The 21,710-nt window shown below is 42.3% G+C and overlaps 1 protein-coding gene across 12 annotated transcripts in view; it reads left to right on the top strand.

Annotated features, from left to right (window-relative positions):
* TIAM1 (TIAM Rac1 associated GEF 1) overlaps nucleotides 1-21,710 on the top strand; it is a 351,800-nt gene that overhangs the window by 189,185 nt on the left and 140,905 nt on the right. The gene's annotated exons all lie outside the window — the stretch shown is intronic.

Below are 21,710 nucleotides of genomic sequence, written 5' to 3'. Positions count from 1 at the left end.
TATTCAGCTGGGTAAGGAATGTATTTTGGGAACAAGGAGGATCTTTTCTAAAGAACCCCAGAAATCTCATTATTTCTCAATTTTCCAACTGTTTGCAAGGGCTCTGACATTACATGCTGTGTAATACATACGAATGATAATGAATAATATTTATCGATCTTTGACATTCCAAGCCTGTTATTATGTGCTTTTGCATTGTCGCATTTGTCCTTCATAGCTCACTTGGGGAGGTGGGGTGGTGGTGGTGGTGTGGAGGTATTATTAGGAAGAATCATTAGAAATGATTTTTCAGGCTTTACAGATGAGAAACTGAAGTTTAGTGATGTTGAGGAACTCACCCAATGGTCTCCCTGCCCCCCAGAGCCTCACTTCTCAATCCTCCATCTCTCGCTGAAGTGGGCCCTTGAGATAAATAGACCAGTGAGTCGAGAGTAGAGTGTCTTTCCCCCACTCCTCATTTCCAGAACGCTCTTCATGCGCTGATATTCCAACATGGAAGAAATGGAGCTGTTTTGAAATTTTTGCATAGAGCCAGGTGTGAAAGGATGAGTCTTTTTAAGAAATTATCACTGAATTGGGTCAAGGGTGATGGTAAACCACCTCTCATTGCTGTTTGGGTGAAAATCTATGCCCTGGGTCCCTGGAAATCTTGATGGGCATTTTTGGAGTGATTTCACTTCAATGTTTGGAATTTTAGTCTTTTCCTGGGTGCTGTCTCAAAGAGAAAATAATTTGTTAGTGATGTAAACTGTTCCCAAGGTGGTATCCACCCCGCTTTTTTGGAAACTGGCTGCCTAATTCAGGGCCTCTGCTCTCACTTGTAGAGTGTTAATTCCTCTAAATTGGCAATTTTTGACAATGTTGCTCTTATTGTATCAAAAAAGAAATATCAGAAAACATTTCCTGACAGTGAAGACAGGCAAGGGAATCAAGGTTTTCCTCCTTGGTTCCAGAACAAGCATATTGTCAGTTCATTATTACGTACCGTGAGAGTCCTGCCACACCAGTGCAGGTGTTGCTGACTTGTTAAGACAGGTTGGCTCCACTTGCCTTCAAGAAAAGTTGGAACACAGGTCTTTGTAAGAAGATCACATGGCTTTAGTCCTGTAGCTAAATGTAAATATATAAAAATGCAAATTATACTTTGCTGTAGAATAAACATTTTGATATACTGCCTTAAACAGTTTTCCTCAGTGAATACAGTGAGTGACGTCCCCCTCACATCCAGCATCGTTGGGTAACCCTTCCTTTAGGACTGTTGGCTACAATAATGAGAATACCTCTCTAACTTGTCCGCTTTGTCGTTTTGGTGTCACTAAATTGGTTGACGAGAACGCAGTAGCTAGGGGTTGCCACTTGGGAGTGGTAACTTCTAATTCTCAAAGGCAGCTGGGAAGTCTGGGTTTTCAGGAGTCAGGTGCATCCAGGTTGTAAGTCTGTGAAATTTATTTAGCCTCCATGATGGAAAATTTCCAAGACTTTGGAGCTGGTAGCTTTGTGACCACCCAGAAGATTCTCACAAAAGTTCATTAACCCAAGGCAGTTTTTCATCTAGGAAAAGGCTGACTCCTTTACCATAGAACCCCAAATTTCAGCGGTTCATACACTCAGAGGTTTACTTACTGCTCTTGTCACAGTCTGCTGTGGGTTGACACCAGGAGTGGTTGATGGTTTCTCTCTTTCTCTCCACAAGGTCATTGAGGGACCCAGACTTGCTCCATCTGGTCGGCCCTTGGCTCTTGGAGTTTTCTCCTGGCTTCTCTGCGTTAGGTGTGCCTGGAGGCTCTCAGGGGAGGTGTCAGGGGTGGATTCTGGAAGTGGACAAAATTACTTGAGCCTACACTCCACTGGCCATAACACAAGCACGTCGCCCCACACGGCGGTGACTGGGCTGGGAAGCCACATTCCTTCACTTCCCAGGTGGAAAAAGAATCGATGTAATGTCTCTGCCACAGTTGAGTATTTAAAGTTAATCTTAAGGGTTTCTGAAGGTGAAGTGTTTCTATTAGGAAGACCTTGTCGGTGAAATTTACTCGACTTGGTAGGTAGATACTTGATCTGAATTCCGGATTCATTTTACCTTAGGTGTTTATGAGCTTCCCACAGTCGGGGAAGAAGGCAATTTGGGTTATTCTGATTTTTACAGTGTTGCACTGGGCACTCTTGTTCTTTCCTGATGATGTGTTTATAACCCGCTCAAAGATCCAGGAAGGGTGTCTGGTCGTGCATGACGCATTCTAGTTATAATCAAATTTGGGTTTTTTGGATGCTTCCTCTGTGGATCTGTGCTAACTTCAGAGATCCCCTAAATTTTGTCTTCATACCTCTCTTTGCCCTGAGTATATCACTGACAGTGACTTTTCAAGGTTAGAAGACCTCCTCTTCATGTTTCCTCACTTGAGAAGCAGCTCTCTTGACTTTTCCTGGGACCTACAGCCAGACTTTCCTGTCCAGGAGTGTGGGATTCCAGCTCTCTGATTTTCCCTGATAAAAGATTTTTTCCCCTATAAATTCCAGAGCTTTTCATCTTTAATAATAATTTTCGAAGCATTGAGAACATTTCGTACTTTACCAGTCATCTTCAACAGAATAATGTTGAGCATAAATTAATTTTTAGATTTTTAGGCAGGTTTTTTTTTTTCCTCCCATTCTGAGATTTGGTAAGGTAGAGGTGATTGAGGTGGGAAGGCCGAGAATGGTGAGGTTTTGCGCTAATTTCACTCGCTTTCTCCTGGTTGCTTTGTTTCTTCCTGTCCCATCTTGGTGTGGTTTTCATCACTTCTTCCTCCTCCCCACCACCACTGGTCCCTCTAACTCCCTGCTTTAGTCTACTGTAGGCTCTCGAACCAGATAACCATGCTTGTTAAACTGAAAGTCAATAGGCTCTAAATGACGATTACAACAGAGTAACTCCCATTATCGACAGCATCAAGTTCAAACTCCGCAACCTGGCATCCCCAGCCTTTGGCAGCTGGCACATCTGGCCCTACCTGGTTACACAAGTTGTAGCAGCCCCTACCCTCATCACACACACACGGCACCCTCTCCTCCAGCCACACCACGTTGTTATCATCATAGGACCCATATAATCATAATAAATATCAGCAAATGTTTATTGTGTACTTACCATGTGCTGGGTCTCTTGTAGACTACATTAAAACATTTAGCTCTCCCAGGGATGAAGGCATTTAGAATATATTAAATGTAGATTAAGTGAACAAGTATTTCAAATAATCAACAATTATTATATGTTACTAATATATAATATCACACAAGATATGTTAATAATTTAATAAGTATCAATTACATATTAAATATAAGTATATGGAATACATGAAAGCATTGAACACTTCCAAGGATGAGCTGGGTAACATCATCTCCCTTTTACAAATGAGGGGAGGAAGCACAGAGGTTCCATAACTTGCCCAAGGTCACACAGCCAGGGGGCGCCAGAGCTACCCATTGTGTAGTACTGATGAAGTAACGGGGCTGTCATTTGGTGAGTTCGCCCCATTCTTTTATTCTCCTTGGGGAACCCTTAATTTCTATCCTCAAAATTGAATGGAGGCTCTACATCTTCCTGTAACTTTCCCTCAGCTCAGAGTCTCCCCTCCCTGAACAGGATCAAGTCTGTGCTCACAAATGAGATCGTCACACGTTTCATCTGTTCACACGCCCCTCTCTCTCTGCTAGAATTGGACTCCTTGAGGACAAAGCCAGGGCCGGAGGGGAGAGGTCTTTATTAAACGCTCATGGAATCAATCAGCGTTAGAGGTTTTTGTGCCAACTCGCCATTTTCCAGATGACAAAACCTAGGCCCAGTGTGGTTCCATCACAGACTGTCTAGGGGGTAGATCTAGAATGAGAACCCACATCTTCAGGGTCTGTGACAACATGCACTTTGAAAGCAGAACACTTGACGGTGGTTTTGGTTTGGTTCCTTAGTTCCTGGCGGTGCTGTGGATGGCCCACCAAGGGCTCTGAGATGCGGGAGGTGTTTCTGAGCGTTCCGTGTGCTCACTGTGTACTCAGAGTGTTGACGACAGTCGTACGAACGGCTTGGCATGAAAAGACAAACAAGGCCCTGAATTTACACTCACCTGCTGACTGAGGGTTCAGATATTCTGGTGAGGACAGAAGAGCACACCAACACGTGTGGCTAAAGGAGTGTTGTTTTTTTCTAAGGTGAAACTGGCAAATTTTGTATGTTCTTTCATTAATTCTCCTATTTCATGTAGTAAATCAGTTGTGAAGTTGTCTCATTGTTTCATTATACAATATATCCATAACTGTTCTGCACCTGTGTATATAACTCAGACTAAATAAGCTATCATGCTTAAAATTTTGCTTTTGTTTTGAAATTGTCACCAACTTCAAAAAAAGTTGGCAATATAATATAAAGATTTTTATTTTCTCTAAATCATTTGAGAGTAAATTGCTCTTACCCCAGACTTGAGTGTTTTCCCCTGTAAACAAGGACATTTTTCTACACAACCTCCTACAGGGCTCAAAATCATAAAATGAGTGGATACATTACCACCAGCTCCTCGTCACATCCTATTCCAGTTTTGTCATTTGTCCTGAGCACCATTTCAAATAACAAATGTTTCCAGTTAGAATCATGTGTTGCATTTCATTGTCATGTGTCTTCAGATTCCTTTGTCAAGAACAGCTCCTCAGTCTTTCCTTGATCCTCATGACCTTGACGCTTTTGAAGAGCCCAGGCCAGTCATTCTGTCGAATGTCCTTCAGTTTGGCTTTACTTGAGGTTTTCTCTAAATCAGATCCACTTTCTGCACGGTTGGCAGAAACACTCAATGGTGATGATGTGTCCTCCTCACTGTGTCTTCTCCGGAAACTCCCAGTGTTGACCCATCCCATTTCTAATGACGTTCACTCACCTTGGTCTCTTGGTTAAGATGGTATCTGCCAGTCTTCTCTGCTGGGAAGTTACTCTTTTCCCCTTTTGTAATTAGTAAATGTTTTATAGAGATACTTTGAAATTATGTAAATCCTCTATTTCTCATCAAACTTTTTCGAAAGTATTTATTTATGTCTGTATGGACTCATGGTTTCTTATTTTAGTCAGGGGGTTATAATCTGTTAGTAGTAGTATTTATTTTGATACTCAAGTCCTCCCTGATTTGACCTCTGGGAGGCCCTTCATGTGGGCTCTTCTGTCCTGTTGTGTCCCCCAATTCCTCACTCTGCCTGGGCTCTGGCACTCCCATCCCAGGCCATTCCCGTGGGTGGATACCCTCCCCACTCTAGTCACCAGGTTTTTTTCAAAAGTATATTGCCTGGTTATCTTGGGGTCAGTCTACCGTAGACATTTTTATGAAGGTTTTCAGGGAGAAGTGGTTGTATTCCTAAATTGAAACAACAATGAGGCCTGTTTAGAATTTGCACACTGGCATGGAAGGGCAGCTGGTGTGCCTCCAGGCACATACTTATACAAATTATTACGAGACTTAGGAGAAGTTCAGTCATGTTAAAACCCAAGTTTGAAAATGTTGTCATCCCTTTTTCTTTCCACAATGAGGTGTTGATAAGATTTCTAAGGAGATAGAAGGGCAACTCCTAGAGAATTAGGAGAGCTGTGGGTCCTGGAGAAGAGGGCAGTCTTTCCTGGCAGGCGGCTCTCAGGAACCTGCGAGGATTATTTCAGCTGTCATCTGTGGTTCTGTAAGGCAGAAAGAGAGCTGAGAATCACGTTTTTGTTTTCTTGTCTGTGCTCATCTCTCCTTCCTCCCCGTTTCTTCCTCTCCCTGTCCTCTTCCATCCTGCCCCTCCGAGCCTGCCTGTTTGCCCAGCTGTAGAACCAAACACTCAGTCATTACCACTTAATTTTCTGTATGATTTATGATAAATAGCCACTCTAAAAATAATCAACTACAATTCATAGCTCCAAATTTAATTTTTAAAAATTGTTTAGAGATGTATATTTTTAAAAAGGCAATATTTTAGTGAGACGATAATCATAATGAACACTTCCATTTGCACATCCTTGGTAAGCAAAGTATTTAAAGTTTTTACCCTTTATGTTATAAAGGTAAGTCTTTTTTTTCTCTCTCTCTCTCGCACACACGCACACACAGACCAGTGTGATAAAAGATATCTGTCTGAGACAAGAGTTGAGTAAATTTAGAAACTCAAAACATGTCAATGATAGAATGTTCCAATCTGTTATCGGAATTTACCAGAACTGGAAAAGTTCTTTTTGTCCTCCTGAATTTTGAGTAACCATACCCATGTTAAAAAAAAAAAAACCTTTGCCGTGTTCTCATTTTAGCATGTCCCTCTGACCTTTGACGTGTGGTAGTTGTTTGGCCGAATTGATCAGGACCCCCAACTTTGAGACTGGTAGGAGAGATTTCTTAAAAACAGGTTCTGTTTAAACCTGATGGCTTCCCAGAAACAAAGAGCATTTGAAAACTTAAGGCTGGAATTCAATTGGTGTGTCCTGATTCCTCTTAGACCCTAAGATTCCAAGATTTTCCTTCTTTTCTTTTCTCCTCTTTTCCTTCCCTCCTACCACTTCTTTCCATGGCTGTTGTTGTCCATGGATCCCTCCAGTAACTTAGATAGGAAACCTTTGGGTCAGTCTGGAGTTTCAGAGGAAATTGAAGAAAGAGTTTTTCCTTTGCTTTGGGAGTGAATAGAGTACCTGAACCTTTCACAGCTGAGTAGAGACGGTAATTCTCAGGCGTCCCACCTAGCAGGTGTCTTCCATTTCGTTGCTTCTGGTGAGCAGGAGCTTGCAGTAGTGTCATACATATTCACTGTATCATTTGCTTTTGGCTTTATCTTAGTCATTGTTTCCCTTAGAGTGTTTCTGTAAAGGTCTTTTTTTGTTTTAACAGTTATAAGTGATTTTGACGCTAATTATTGTGAAGGCTGTGCTGCCCTGTAATCCAAAAGATCTAAGTCTAGAAGTTACTTAGAATTGACAATGGATAGTCATGCAGGCTATTTGACATCTCAGTTATATGTTGAATAATAATGTTTCTATTCTGTGAGTCTAATATCCTACCTGATATCAGGGACAAGTCCACTAGGTTTGTCTAGTATACTTTGATATTTTACCTAGAGTATAATTCTTAGCTGAGCTCCTTTTTTATGCTTCTCAATCCCAAGGGTGTCCTTATTTACTGTCCTTGTCTGTATTCCATAGTTATGGGTTGCATAATAAGAGAGTCTAGAGAAGAAAAGAAATTGAACCCAGGTTTTTTGGTTGTATAGTTTTAAATTCCACTCTTAATCTAGCTCTCTTAAACGAAGCCCTTGTAGAAATAGGCCACTGGTTTCCAGGTCTGGGTCTTTCCTGACTGACTGATGCGGATAATCACACCTGTGTCAGAGGGTTGATGAGACGCCCCACCCTCTTCCCAGACCTAAGCGCTGGGCAGAGTGTCTTATACGTAATAGCTGTTGTTATGCTTGTTAACAAAAAGCGATCACATCATATGATCTCGCTCACTCCTCTCTGCTTTAACAGTCACCATTCAGATCGATCCTTACTGTCCCACTTCCACGTACACCTGGGGGTTATCTTCTCTGAGTCATATTTTTGGTGCCAGCTTTTCTGAGTCAACTTAGCAGCAAACATATTTTCTTATTGGCACCTCGTACCATGAGGTATCAGGAGTTTGTTTTTTATCCCTGAAAACTGTGATGTTTTAAATCTAAATATTACAGAATTGGTATTTTAGTATATTTATATTTAGTAAATCTGATTTTCTTTGTGCATTCCTAACCAGTTCTGGGATAATAAATAAAATATTGTCATTGATAATATTCTTGGTGAGGTACTTAAATTTTTGTCTCTGGTGATCTTTTTTGTTTTGAGGAAGATTAGCCCTGAGCTAACATCTGTTGCCAATCCTCCTCTTTCTGCTGTGGAAGACTGGCCCTGAGCTAACTTCTGTGCCCATCTTCCTCTACTTTATATGTAGGATGCCTGACACAGCATGGCTTGACAAGTGGTGCCATGTCTGCACCCGGGATCTGAACCGGCGAACCCCAGGCCGCTCAGGCAGAATGCGTGAACCTAACCGCCGTGCCTCCAGGCCGGCCCCTCTAGTGATCTTCAATCTACAATGGTTGCTTATATTTACAGGTTGAATATTCTGTGTCTTTAATTTTGAGCAACAATAACCTTTCTAAAAAGTTTACAAAGATGTGAAAGAGCTAGAGGATTGATGTATTATTTTGCAAGGTAATGGTCTTTTGCATTGTCACATCTCATCCTTATAATTTATCACTGGATGCCTCTCATGATTGTTGTTCCATGTCAAGCCTTCCTATTCCCTGTGAAGCCTTCATGTGTTTTCACTGTAATCAATAAGGAATTAGATTTCATAAATCTAGGTACTAATTTCACAGAGCATTTTTTTATACTTGCTTATTTTTGGAAAAGTTCTAATTATGGTGCAGGAGCCTAGAGATTATGATTACTAATCAATATCTAGATGTAATGAAAGATCCCACATTTTTTCCCATTAATTGATCGCTTCTGTGGCTCACACAGTGGACCTCTTATGGTTTCCAATGGGTTGTTCCATTTACTCTGCTGATTTCCATTTTACCAGCGAGGACAGTGAGTCTTAGTGACGTGAAGTAACTTTCCAGAGTCATTTAGGTATTAAGTAGCAGCAGCAAAATTTCCACCGGATTCTGACTGGCTCTAAAGTCCATTCTCTGAGCGCTAATCTCTTAGTCCCAGCCACTTAATGGCTAATGAAACGCAGCTGAGTTTGAGACTGCTCTTGTCTGGGAACAGGGCTCGTTTTGACTGATGCTGTTGGGTGTCTTGCACAGTTGCTCAAGACCTGTTCATTATCTGTTTCAGATTTCATTTTGAGATTAATCATTAACCCTTAAGGGCTTTTCCCATTGTGTCAAGTTCAAACAAAAGAAGCTGACAAACTCCCATTATAAATTGAACGTATGTAACAAACAAACAGCGCAAGCCCCAACAAGAAGGAGCAGTTGACAGGTTTAGCACTTGCTCCGCTGAAACCTGGGCCGACGTCAGCACTTAATTGCGTTCTCAGAAATGTCATGGAAGCGGGGGAGGGCGGTGGTGTGGATTCATGGCCAGGTTTCCTCCTGGAACACCCTGGCTGTGTTTTCCTTCCTTTTGAAAGGCGTGGAGAAGATTTATTTCTGATTGAATCCCAGAGGGAGATGTTGAAGTCTTCTCAAGAATTAAATATGCGTACCGTATTACGAATTACTTTTGAACCATTCGTTGCTATGTCTTAAAGGTTTTTGGGTGCACTGTGTTAAAAACAAAACCAAGCAACAAACCCGTGGTTAGAAATTTTGGTTTGTTGTTGTTGACGTTTTTGTTTTAATTGGTGGGAACAAACTGCTGATGAGAAATATTAAACTCCGAATCGAAGTATTGTTACTGTATAAAATCACCTGGAGAACATTACTATTCACCTGCACCTCCCGCCTCCAATATATTTATTTAACACAGAGCAATATGTTAGTTTCTTTCTCTGACTTGTTTATACCAGGCCTTGTAAAAAAGGGTTTGGGGTGAGGGCATAAGCATCGTTATCCTTCTTTTAATTTGTTTTAAAGTGCATAATCCAGTTATCACATACACACCTAAACATGTGTGCATCTCCCCTGGCGCCCCCCCTACCCCCGCCATACACTGAATCCTGAAATGGATCTGATCTGATACATGCCCAGTGAGTAGGAGGTTTAAGAACCAAGGATGATGCCAGGTTAGTCATTATTATCTTTCTCATGGTCTGTATCATATTTTTATGGTTGATGGAAAGATCTGGATGAGAGAAGATAGAAAATTGGAGAGGGAAGATTACCAGGTAAAGGTCGGGCTGGTGATGATATGGATACTTGGAACTGCCAATTAAGTAAACAACTCGATTACTTGGCTCTTGATTCTGCAAGGAGACTGAATCTATCGTAATATAAATGAGCACATTTCGTTAGATGATTTCCCACAGTAGTAAGCCACAAAACACTCCCTTGCCCATAGGTTGTTGATAGCTATTCCACAATAAAAGGTTTCATGATTAAGAAAGTTTGGGAGACATTGGGTTAAATAAAGTGAAATCCATTTCTTCACTGCAAGACTTAGAGTTCCCAACTTTGACCGCAGAATGCATATATCTTGGAGAACCTATAAGCATTGTCTGTATTTCTATAGAATGTGTACAAATATTGGAAGACAGTGTGGAGTTGAGAAATGAGCACAATATGTTTTGAAGGCTGTAGATGTGGGTTCTGATGATGGTCAAGCTACTCTTGCATCCACTGGACCGTAGACACGTCACTCAGTGGATGGAAGGGTAAAACACATACCCCTCTTCTGGGTTGCTGTGATCATTAGATGATCTAATGTAAATAGAAATGCTTTTCAAATTTTGAAGCAGCCTGTAAATATTTGTTATTAATATACCCTCTATTTTTTTTATCGTGGTATATTATACATAACATAGAATTTACCATCTTAACCATTTTTACGAGTCCAGTTCAGTGGCATTAAGTACACCCACATTGTTTTGCAACCATCACCACCATCCATCTCCAGAACTTTTCATCTTCCCGAACTGAGACTCTGCACCCTTTAAACACTAACTCCCCCTTACTCCCATCCCCTGGCAGCCATCATTTTGCTTTCTGTTTCTATGAATTTGACCTCACTAGATACTTCATATAAGTGGAAGCATACAATATTTGTCCTTTTGCATCTGGCTTATTTCACTTAGCATAATATCTTCAAGTATATCCTCTAATTGTTTTGATGTGCAATTTTTATTTTATTTTATTAATTTTCTTAATTCACTCACCTCCAGCGCCATTCTTTTAACACATAGGACAAAGAGGAATGGGTGCATGTCTTCTTGGAGTCTTCCTCTAGAATAGCCCTGAATGGGCAGGACCCATGATGTTGGGAGAGGTTGCTACTGAGGATGTGGCTTTAAGAAGAGCTGATCAAGAAGCAGGTCCATCCTCTAATTAGAACTAAAGTGACCTAGGGCTCTCGCTGACAAGGAGAAATGTTTTGTTTCTTCCTAAACTAGTGTTTGAAATAGAAGAGACATGAGTTTCAACACCTAAGTATTGTCTCTTTATCATATAGGTGATTTTTGCACAAGCAGGATTTTAAAATTTCATATTTCGTCATTTTTACCTATCTAAAAATGGTAGCTCTTGATATGGGGCTCTTTGGGGAAATCCTCTGTAAGTTTTAGGGTGAAAATTATCTATTTCAAAATTAAATAGCCTAAAATTTTAAATGATCTGTTTATTTAAATAAAGCTTTTTGAATGTGGTTCTTTTTTCAATGAGAATTCTCTTCCATACCATGATTTTAAAGTAAAATTGTTTCTAAATACCCATTAGCCCGCATAATTAGAAATGTTTCCTTTTCTAAGGATTTCAGCAGTATTCTGATTATAGATTAAATAAGATACCAAAATTATCATAGTCTTTTTTTCCCCAGGATAATCATAACATGCAGCTTAAAAAAATCCTAGTCAAACTGCGTCTTGTCCGATTGTGTATATTCTCATAATCTAAATTTTTTTTTACCTTTGCCCTGTTGGGAGCAGGTATTTCATTGTAAAGTGTATTAGCTGTTTGAGCATACTCTTAGCATAAAGAATTGCATTAGCTCACACCCCTCATTCTTCATTGCAATCCAGGCTCATCATAGGCACCTAGCTCTTAGGTCTCATACTGCATTTTTTCAGTCCTTGTCTCGTGTCTCTTGTCCCCCTCAATGAAAGATTCTTAAGACCCTTTCAGGAGCCTTTGGCCTTCCCCATCTTAGCATCCCCGTGGAATCTTGAACTGAGCCATCCACAGAGAAGGTGCTGAGCACACGTTGACATTGAATTGGGTTGAGCTGAGTTGAGATTGAGATCTGGAAGCAATCATTGAAGGAATTTTCTTTTAGATGAAAAACAACGTCAGAATCTTATTTACCTTGATGGAAAACCGAGCTGAGCTGGTACAGCACAGATGGCAGCTTGTTCCTGTGAGTGTGCGGACGGAGTGAGAGAAACAGAACAAAACAGGTGGCTCTGGAGCTGGCACCCTGGTGCCAACATTAGTTCAGTCCACACGCAGTCCCCGCTTCCCTGTGCTTGTGCGAGTGAGGCATCGGCGGAACCAGAAGGCTGATGTTATTTTGATCATTGAGCTCTATTTAGTGAATACACTTGATTAATCCCCTCCTTCTTTGCATGGTTGCTATTTTGAATGGAAAATCACCGCTGGAAAAACAAATCCCCACGTTGATTGTGTACACAGTAGCTTTTTTCCCTAATAAGAGCCCCCTTTTCTGTGAAGCCTAACATTTTGAAAGCACCTACTAGGTGCTGCATTTTACTGAGAAGGAATCTGAAGCCATAGAGAAATTAAGTGATTTACCCCAAGTTCACGAGGTGCTCAAAGAGGCGTACTCATTGCCTACCCACTGTGGGTGTTCTTTGGTTTGGTCTTTGAAAATTCAAGCTCCTTGCCCTATGGAGAAGTCGAATTAGGACTCCTAAGCCAAATCTCTCAGCTTGTTTTCTCTCAAGGTGGATATTTTCAGAAAGGGGCACACTTAGGGCTTGGGAGGGCTGTAGTGCCTCCTGAGCCATCCGAGGGTTGGTTTGGTTTAAATGTGGACTCGTCAGTTCCAACTAGCTGGGAGGAATTGCTTTCCCAGTGTGATGCATTAGTCATAAGCAGGGTGTAGGAGGGTGTTGAACAATCATTCTGACCCTCCTCCCCATCACTGGGCCTTCAAACTCAACTTCAAGCCCAGCTGCATTGGAATGGAAGACTTGCTGGGGACACCCCCCACCCCGTCCCTGCTGTGTGCTTGAAGTGTTGGCTCAGAGGTAGGAGAGGGTGGTAATTTCAGATCCAAGGTTAGAACAGAAATGTTGCCACAGGGAAGCTTATGTACCCAGGACCTCCATAATTTGTGTATGTGTATGGCGGGTGGGGGGAGGTTAAGGGTGGGGGCCAGTGTATTTGTGTTTTTCAATCTGCAAATATGTTTTGGTACTGTTTCCCATATTGAAATCGAAGAGAGCCATAACTCATGATGATGTTGGCTACCAGGAGACATAAGCTTGGAGAGATGCAATTATCTAGTGATAGATGGCAACGATGACATCATGGAAGTCAGGCCACTGTCCTCAGTGACCCCGTCTTGCCCTGGAGGCTGGGGCCTGCCAGGAACACCCCAAGTAGACCGTCTTTCAGAGCTCAGATCAGGCGGCCTTGTGGGCTGGTCGTCAGTCAAAAGCACCTGTTGGATAGTCTGTTGTAAACATTCTTTGGAGGAATAAGTTTTATTCTTTTTGCTCCTTTGGCTGATATTGATGCCATTAGTGGGTACTGGAGAAAAAGTCTGTTGGGGCATTTGAAGGTTAATTGTGTGTGTTAACTTGGCTAGGCTATGGTGCTCAGTTGCTTGATCAAACACCAGTCTAGATGTTGTTGTGGGATATTTTTTTAGATGTGATTAGCGTTTAACTCAATGACATTGGGTAAAGCAGATTATGTCCATAATATGGATGGGCCTCATCTAATCCTTGAAGACCTTTAAAGAGTAAAGACTGAGCTCCTGTAGAAGGAGAGAATCCTGCCTTCAGATGCCTTTGGACTCAAGACAGCAGCATCATCTTTTCCTTGGGTCTCCAGCCTGCTGGTCTGCCCCCTGCACATTGTGGACTTGTCAGCCCCTACAGTGCATGAGCGAATTCCTTAAAATATATACCCGTCCATCCATCCCTCCATCCATCCATCCATTCATCCATCCATCTGTCCATCCATCCATCCATCCATTCACATCCTATTGGTTCTATTTCTCTGGATAAACCTGACTAATACAGGGGGCACGTGCCATGGGACACCATGTCAAAAAGTCATAAGTTATGATCTCTTCCCTCATGGAACTTGTGATCCTACTAGAGGAGATGGATTAAGACAAGTGTTCAAATAACTGATAACTCTGGGGATTCAGAGGAGAAAAGTGGTACAGAAAATCTTGGAAGACCAGAGCTTTGCAAAGTTTTCCAATAAGACATTCCAACATAAAAGAGAGGTAACTTCTAACCATTCCATGTGCCATTTTATTTGGGGGGGGGGGGGCGAGATGGGTATTTCATCTTAGAAAATCACGCACACTTAAAATTTTATTCTATTATCAATCTATGCTCCCCCCGCCCCACCCCTCTCCCTAACCTCCTGAGTAAATATTTGAGTAAAACTGACTTTTCAGAAAGATGCTCCTTTATTCTTATGGCTCTTCTCTCTACTGGGTATGCCAGGGTTGTTTGTATTCAGTTAGCAGAGCAGGGATTGAGGTGGTGGCATTCTCAAAGGAAAATTCGTGCATCTTGAATGTGCATTAGTTCAGTTTTGTGGTGATGTATGTATTGAGCGGTTTGGGGAGAAGAGAGCGATATTAGTGATGAAGATTAAAGGCAAAGAGACCTGGATTAGAAGGATAGGAGTAGAAGGGACAGGATAGATATAGAAGACATTGGAGGGAGAAAAGGCGAAGATGGAAAGGAAGAAGTTAACATTCATGAAACCCCAACTAAATACCTAGGAAGCGTGTTTTCACATGCATTGCCTTCCTTAATCTCCAGCACAGACCTGCAAAGCAGATTTCCTATTTTGCAGGTGGAGAAGGTGGTCCATAGGGATATTAGGTGACTGGCTCAAGGTTACAGGGACATTAAATGGCAGGTGAAGGCTAGATCTTTCTGAGTCCAAAATGTATGTTGCATTTACCAATCATGCCACCTTTTGGGAGGAATCATGAGTGTGGAAGATTTTGACCCTACATGGTATAAGTTTGAACTATCAATGAGCTAGCCCCATGGAGGTGTCCAAAAGAAGGTTAGAAAGAGGGATTTGTGCTGAAGACTTAAATTTAGGCAGATGAGAGTGTGGAAGGAAGTAAATACGTTTGCTGAAGAGAAGAGTACTCCACAGGGAGAGTTAGGTAGAAGGCTGTGGGCAGAACCTGCAGTGGGGTGCGAGGCATATCTGAAAAGTACAAGGGCATGGAATCCAAGGGAAGGAATCGTTTTTTGGAGGGAGGCAGATCGGCAGGGTCAGAGGCTGGTGGGAGCCCATGGCCTTACGAACTCCGAAGTGAGAGCTCCTTTTGTCACCAGTGGCTTTCTGCATTGGAAGCTGGCCAGAGAGAGAGAGAATTTCTTCCAGAACATGAAACCCTTCCTTCCCGCCTATGAGGACCAAAGTGTTGTTCAAAATTATTTTTAAATAATTTTTCTTTGCATGCTGTTGTTAGCTTTGGTTCTTCCAGACTATATAACTGAGATTTCTTGGCTGCTCATCCTGGCCGTGTCTGAGATTACGCACACTGAAAACTGCAGCTATGGTTGGAAACTTGTTTTTGCTTATTGCATCTTGGCCAGTCATTGTACTGCCTTGTGGTGGGTGGAGATGAGGAGGTTGCAAAAAAGTGAGTCCTTGCTTCTTGTATCATTTTCTTTGTCTACATATGGCGTTGTTTTATTAACTACTGATGAAAGGATGTTGGTCACTATCTTGATTGCAAAAACACAATTTAATGGCCCCTCCTGAGCTAGTGCTATCAGGAGATAATTTCAGAGCCGCCTAAAGTTTTAGCACATGTCTGCAGACCTGGGCTCCTGAATGGTGCTGTGTTACCTTCCTGAAGATTCTGGGAGGTTTTGACACTGCTGTGATGTTGCTTCATAATAAGGCCAAGATGCAGGTAAAATTTAGACTCTACCGATGGGGAAACTGAGGCTCAAAAAACAAACATTAGCAACACATATTGGGGTAGTTTTTTTAATTTAATTTAATTTTTTTTTTCTTACCATTGGTGACCTTTTTTCAGCTGCTGGTTCTCTTGTAACTTGCAGATCCCACCTGTCAACCATGTCCCTGGAAAACACAGTGAGCCTGACTTCGGTAGGACAAGGTGGAATGCAGATAGCAGATGGAGGAAGAAGGGATATATACCATCAGTGGTTTGGTTCATGCAGGGGCCATGTGGCTGGAGAAGGAGGCATTCCTATGAGTTTGCCACAGACGGTCTTTCCTTATTCTTTCTTAGTTACAGATTGGCTTTCTACATCCCAGAGGAGTGGTCTTCAATGTCAGATGGATGTGCAAGATGATTTCATTAGGGTGTGGGAAGGAAGTTTCAGAATTTCTATTTCTTTCTCTCTTGTGCATGTAAATTTCTGTGTATTTCTATTTAGTTCAAACATACCAGAAATTGAAAATGTGCATAATTTATTTGAACAATACCTCATGTATGTAATTTATACATTAATTAAATAAGTGATGACACACCCTCATACTGTTTTGGGTGGGCATGCTCAGAACTATTTTATTGAATAGGGATGCCCATAAAATGTTTTGCACACGAGTGCCTTGGACAGGAGTGTACTCATTAATTCCTAGAAGGCAAGCCCGGTGTCTTATTCACTTGCTTTGTGTGTGGTCTCATAGATATTACTTGGCAGTGAATGTCAAGCTTTTTTAAGCTAGTTGCTGTCATACAAGAAACAGATTTGCTTTGTGATTTTATGTATCGGTTTTTCTGCTGGGGACTTTGATGTATCGTTGTTTCAGAAACGTTCCCAGGAAACTGTCTTTATGTTGAAAAGGGGCTGATTATCCTCTTATGTCTTCAGGGAAGGGCGTATGTGCTTTGTTTGTTTTTTTTTCTTCTACTTTCAAAAATCCAGCAACTGCTTCATGTGCTTTTTATTTTCCTCCCAATTTGTAATTCAGCTAGGATGAATGTTGGTCGTTATGTAGCCAAAAAGATCTTGCAGCAGTGTTTAAAGTAAGAATTGGTTGTTCCATCTTGCATTTCTGGGGCCCCCGCTCAGTGGTACTTTTTGCCTTCGTTGAATCATGTATTTACTGGAAAAAGGATGCCCGGCAGAGAGAATCTCATGGCGGCTCCCATTAATGTACTCATGGGTTTGACTTAAGCAAGTTAAAGAAACATGGACTTCTTTTCCAGTAGAGGGAGCATAGAAACTTCCAGACCATTCTCTTAATTTTAAAGAGAATGGATGGTCAAGCAGGTTGGATTGAGTTACTCGTGGCTCCATGGTTAGTCCACGTCTTTCCTGCCATCTCTCTCTCCCCATTGCCATGTGGCCCCAGCCTTCACTGTCACAGTCAGGGACATAACCAGAACATCACCTGAGATCTGCGTGGTGTTGCACAGCTTTCAACTTCTCATTCCAGTCGCTTGTAGAAAGGTAAAGTGATTGTCCTGAAACGCTGCGTTTGTTGGAAGTGGTGCTCAGGCGCACTCACTTACGCATTCCAGATGCGTTTCACTATGATTTGTACAGCTTTGAACATCAGCCTTGCAGTCGATATCTTATTTAAACTATAAACCCAGTCCCAACATGTGTGTAAGGAGCGTAGTGGGTGTCCTGTGGACCTAGAGAGTTTTGGAGCCAGAACTCCAATCTGACTTACATTTTAACTTTATGGCACCAAACCTGAGGCATGTACTTTTATTTTTGTGCTAAATTATCGATGCACTTTAACCCAGTTATTATTACAGGTATTGGCTTAGTCAACAGAAGGCGTAGTTGATAGAATGTTTTAAACTTCTGGCCTCTCACAGGTTATTAGAGATGTGTTTTTTTGTTGTTTTTTTTAAGGTCTTTGATTATGCAATGGAATTAGCCACTATTTGTGTCTCCATTTTGGTATCCTTCCTGAACTAAGCTGTTTGGGAGGGTCTCTTTTTTCAACTTTCTTTCTTTTATTCCTGTGTTAGTATATTCCAACCCTCATTCTTTGTGCTGAGGCCTTGTGTGGAATAGACACCAGATTTCCAGTAGGATCACTGTAAGTGACTTCTGGCCTCTCAAGGATAAACCTTTTGAACTGGGTGCTCCATTTGACTTCACAATGGAAGGTGTTATCATCACTTTCCATTTTTTTTCAGTTACCAAACTAGAAACTTGAGAGGCATCTCTTCCTTCTTTTTCTCCTTCCCTCATTTCTCACAGGTGTGTATGTGGCCACTGGGTCCTGGTGACTCCACCTGCCTTTCTTCTTACTGGAAGGCTCTCATTGTCCTGGATGAGGCCACGTTATCTCCTCCAGGCTGTGCCTCATTGGTTGGTTGCAACAGACTCTACTTTCTCTTCCATGCGAGCTGGGGGGTTGGGAGGAGAACATGTTGGGTCATGTAACTCCCCTGATAAAATCCCGTCACAGACTCCATTACACACAGTTATACCCAGTTCCCCTATATAGCATCCATAGTCCCAGTCCATCTTTTTAGGCTCATCATCTCCAGTTCTTTTCTACGTACTTACCTCTCTGTAACATTAGGCTAATGCTCCTTTCATTCCTCAGAGCCTTTGCTCTTTTTTTTTGCAATCTTCTGCCTCCTTTTTTAGCAAATTCCCTCCTAGCTCTCTTCATTTCCTCCCATCCTCATAAGCCAAGCCAAATCCTATGAACCCTTCAGGACCAGATTCAACTGATAGCTTCTCCTGGCGGAATTAGTCTGTTTCTTCCCATCAGTCACTATTAATAATGCCAGTTTAGCCTTTTCAGCCCCGTCTCAGAGTGGATAAGTGTCCGCCGTTTTCTTAGATTGTGGGCCTCATAAGGAGATGGTCTATTTTCTCATCTCAAACATACAGTAGGTGCTCAATAAGTGTTGGTTGAGTTGACCTGAGTTGGTAACAATCAGAAACATTCTTACGTAGACACTCTGCTTTAGCCAAACAATTCCCGAGTGGTTTTTGGATAGGCATAAATATAACTATTTAAAAATCTATTTTTATATACTCTGTTTCATAAGATAGATGCTATCAGTTGTAAGATGCATCACTGTTTCATGTACCACTGAGAAAGAAAGAAAATGATGCCGATTAATCCACACTACCCCATTGTGATTGTAAGATATATTTGATTGCAGAGATGTTCAAAGTGAAAAACGTGTTTCTCAGACTCAATGGAATAAGGAATTATGTCTTACCTCTTAGAGCTTGTGGTCTTCGTTGTATAACTGCAGAACAAGTAGAACTCATTTGCAAATAAACAATTCAGGTTATTTTTAAAGGTATTTTTCATTTTAAGATGAGGAGGGGGCTGGCCTGGTGGCACAGTGGTTAAGTTTGCACATTCCACTTCGGTGGCCCGGGGTTCGCCCGTTCAGATCCTGGGTGCGGACCTATTCACCACTCGTCAAGCTATGCTGTGGCGGCATCCCATATAGAAGAACTAGAAGGACTTACAACTAGGATATATGACTATGTACTGGGGGCTTTGGGAAGGAAAAAAAAAGAGGAAGATTGGCAACAGATGTTAGCTCAGGGCCAATCTTCCTCACCAAAAAAAACCCCTGCAAAAATAAATACGTAAAATAAAATGGGGAGAGAGTCAAGGAGCATTGTGGGCTAAGTACCCAGGGAGTGGGTACTTAGTGGGACTCTAGGCCTGTGAGACACTGTTCTGTCACTCTATTTCATGATCGAGCCTTCGTCTCTTCTCTTTACAAAGATGGGGACTTGCAGGTAAAGAGTCACCCCCACTTTGAAAATGCTTAGGAGGAAATTCTTTAAAAATTTTTTGAAGATCATTTTATTTGACTTCAAAGTGGAAGATTCTTTGCTGCGCTGAAATGTTTTACTTAGTCTGATTAAAATCCTGTGTCACCACCTAAACACATGTCAAGATTGAGGCTCATAATATCCCCTTAGCAAATGGTGTTACACAGGATCCCATTACATTTCACTTTTTGTGTTGGGCGGCTGTGTTTTCCAACTACCATACCTGCTCGTTGACTTTTGGTCATTAAGTTAAGTTGCTAATCAAATATTCACACACATGTACAAACTTAATATTTCTAGCTTCTCTTCCTTCCTCTCCATCTTTAGTATTTGGACTACTGACATCTCTCTTTAGCCATTTCCTCTTAGAGAATTTTTGCCATCTTGTACACGCCTTCCACTGACACAAGTACCACAGTGGCAGGAACAGAACCAAGGAGGAAATAGCAGGTCCCTGAGGGGAGTGGTTCTTTCTAAAGGGCCCTTTAGCCTCAGAGCGTGAGGGCCGACAAAGCAGATCGAGTGCACCCCAGCCCAGGAGCCTCTCCAGAGGGGCTTGTGACATTTTCTCTGTCCTTGACATCGCAGGCAGTCCCAGTCCTCGTTGCTGACCAGGCATAGTTGCCACACCAGCTGCTTGGGTGCGTGGCCTCACCCCAGGGCGCTCTTCTCTGATTCAGAGAGTGGCTCTCCCACTCTGTGTGGGAAAGGCAGCTCCGGGCCAGGGAACCGTGCCCTGTACAGTGGTGCCGAGAATGAAATTGTCAAATGACCTCGTCCTGCTCTGCTTCCTGATGAAGGAACGGGACCCCTTGACATCCTGTCTGTATTTTGAGCTGAAAGACTTCCCTCTTGGCTGCACGGTGAGAGAACAGGTGAAGGCAGAGGCCAGGTGGGAGGGGTTGGAGACCATCATGGAAATTGCAAGTTGCACTTTGATATTTTAGGGTCCCTTTGCGGGGAGGCAGGCAGCAGCTGCCAAGTCAGAGAGTCCCTTCATCCGAGTCTGAGAGTGGCCTTCGTCTCCACTGCTCACACAAGGCCATGTCCTTTAGAATGGAGACTCCCCGCTCTTCATTCTGTCTCAAGGCTAAACCTCAGGCTTGGAAAGCCAGAGAGAATCTGAAGCAAATCGTGTTTCTAGAGCTTCAGTCCTTGACAGTGCTCTGTCCTAACCCACTAGCCACTCTGCCCTGGTGTCTTGGGAGATGAGCCTTCTCCCTGTGCCTGGTGAGGCGTCTCAGCTGACGTGGGGATGGGAGGCAGGTCTGCCTAAGGGAAGGACCTGCGTGGCTCAATTTTGGAAAAGGCATTGTTGGGTAAAGGGATTTTACTTTGAAATCTCTTCTAAACTAAGGCATTAGTATGTTTTTGAGAAGATTATTTTGGTATGCATTTTATGATTTTATAGTCTGTTATGTTTCACAGGGGGTATGGAGGCACTTTCAACAGAGTACCCTTCTCTCCCACTGTCTCTTATGGGTGCTTAGATAACCTAGTTCTCACCAGCAACACCTGGTGAGAGTTAAGCCACAATGTGGTGAAATAGCAGAGGACAGATTTCAGCATCGTTAAAAGCTGGCCACAACCAGTTGCATTTCCATTTTCTTTGGGATTACGTGTTCCATTTTCTCTTTCAGTGACATGAGTGTGCTGTTTTTGATGTGTCTCAAACTTGAAATTGAGAATTTGGGAGCTGGGAGCCTGGAGCTGAGCTCTCGCATCACATGGTCACTCCTCTTGGGGTGATGGGTGGAAATTGTCAAGGGTTCAGTAGCTTCATGTCTTCTTAGGGCTTGCATTTTTGAGAAAATACGTGATTCTCGCCGTCTGTCCTGAAAAAGCTATTGAATCCAGTTCAGTAAGCTGGGGCCTCATTTGAGCCCTGGTTAGGGCCAAGCTGTGGGGCTAGTAGGAAGATTTGACAGCCAGCTGTGTAATGCAGCCTTTTGGGACTGGAGATTTCCAAACTCCCTCCGATGGAGCCGGGAGGGAGCGTAGTGAGTGATGCAATGTTGGAGTGGTATGCCTTGGCAGTTCCCAGTGTCCAAGTGTAGTTGCAAGACAATAAACACCAAGAACCCAAGGAAATTTAGAGGAGTATTTTGG

The sequence above is a fragment of the Equus caballus genome, chromosome 26 (genome assembly GCF_041296265.1).
Source record: "Equus caballus isolate H_3958 breed thoroughbred chromosome 26, TB-T2T, whole genome shotgun sequence".
Lineage (NCBI taxonomy): Eukaryota > Metazoa > Chordata > Mammalia > Perissodactyla > Equidae > Equus > Equus caballus.
Note: the sequence above shows the minus strand (reverse complement) of the source record. Positions and strands in the feature narration are given on the sequence as shown.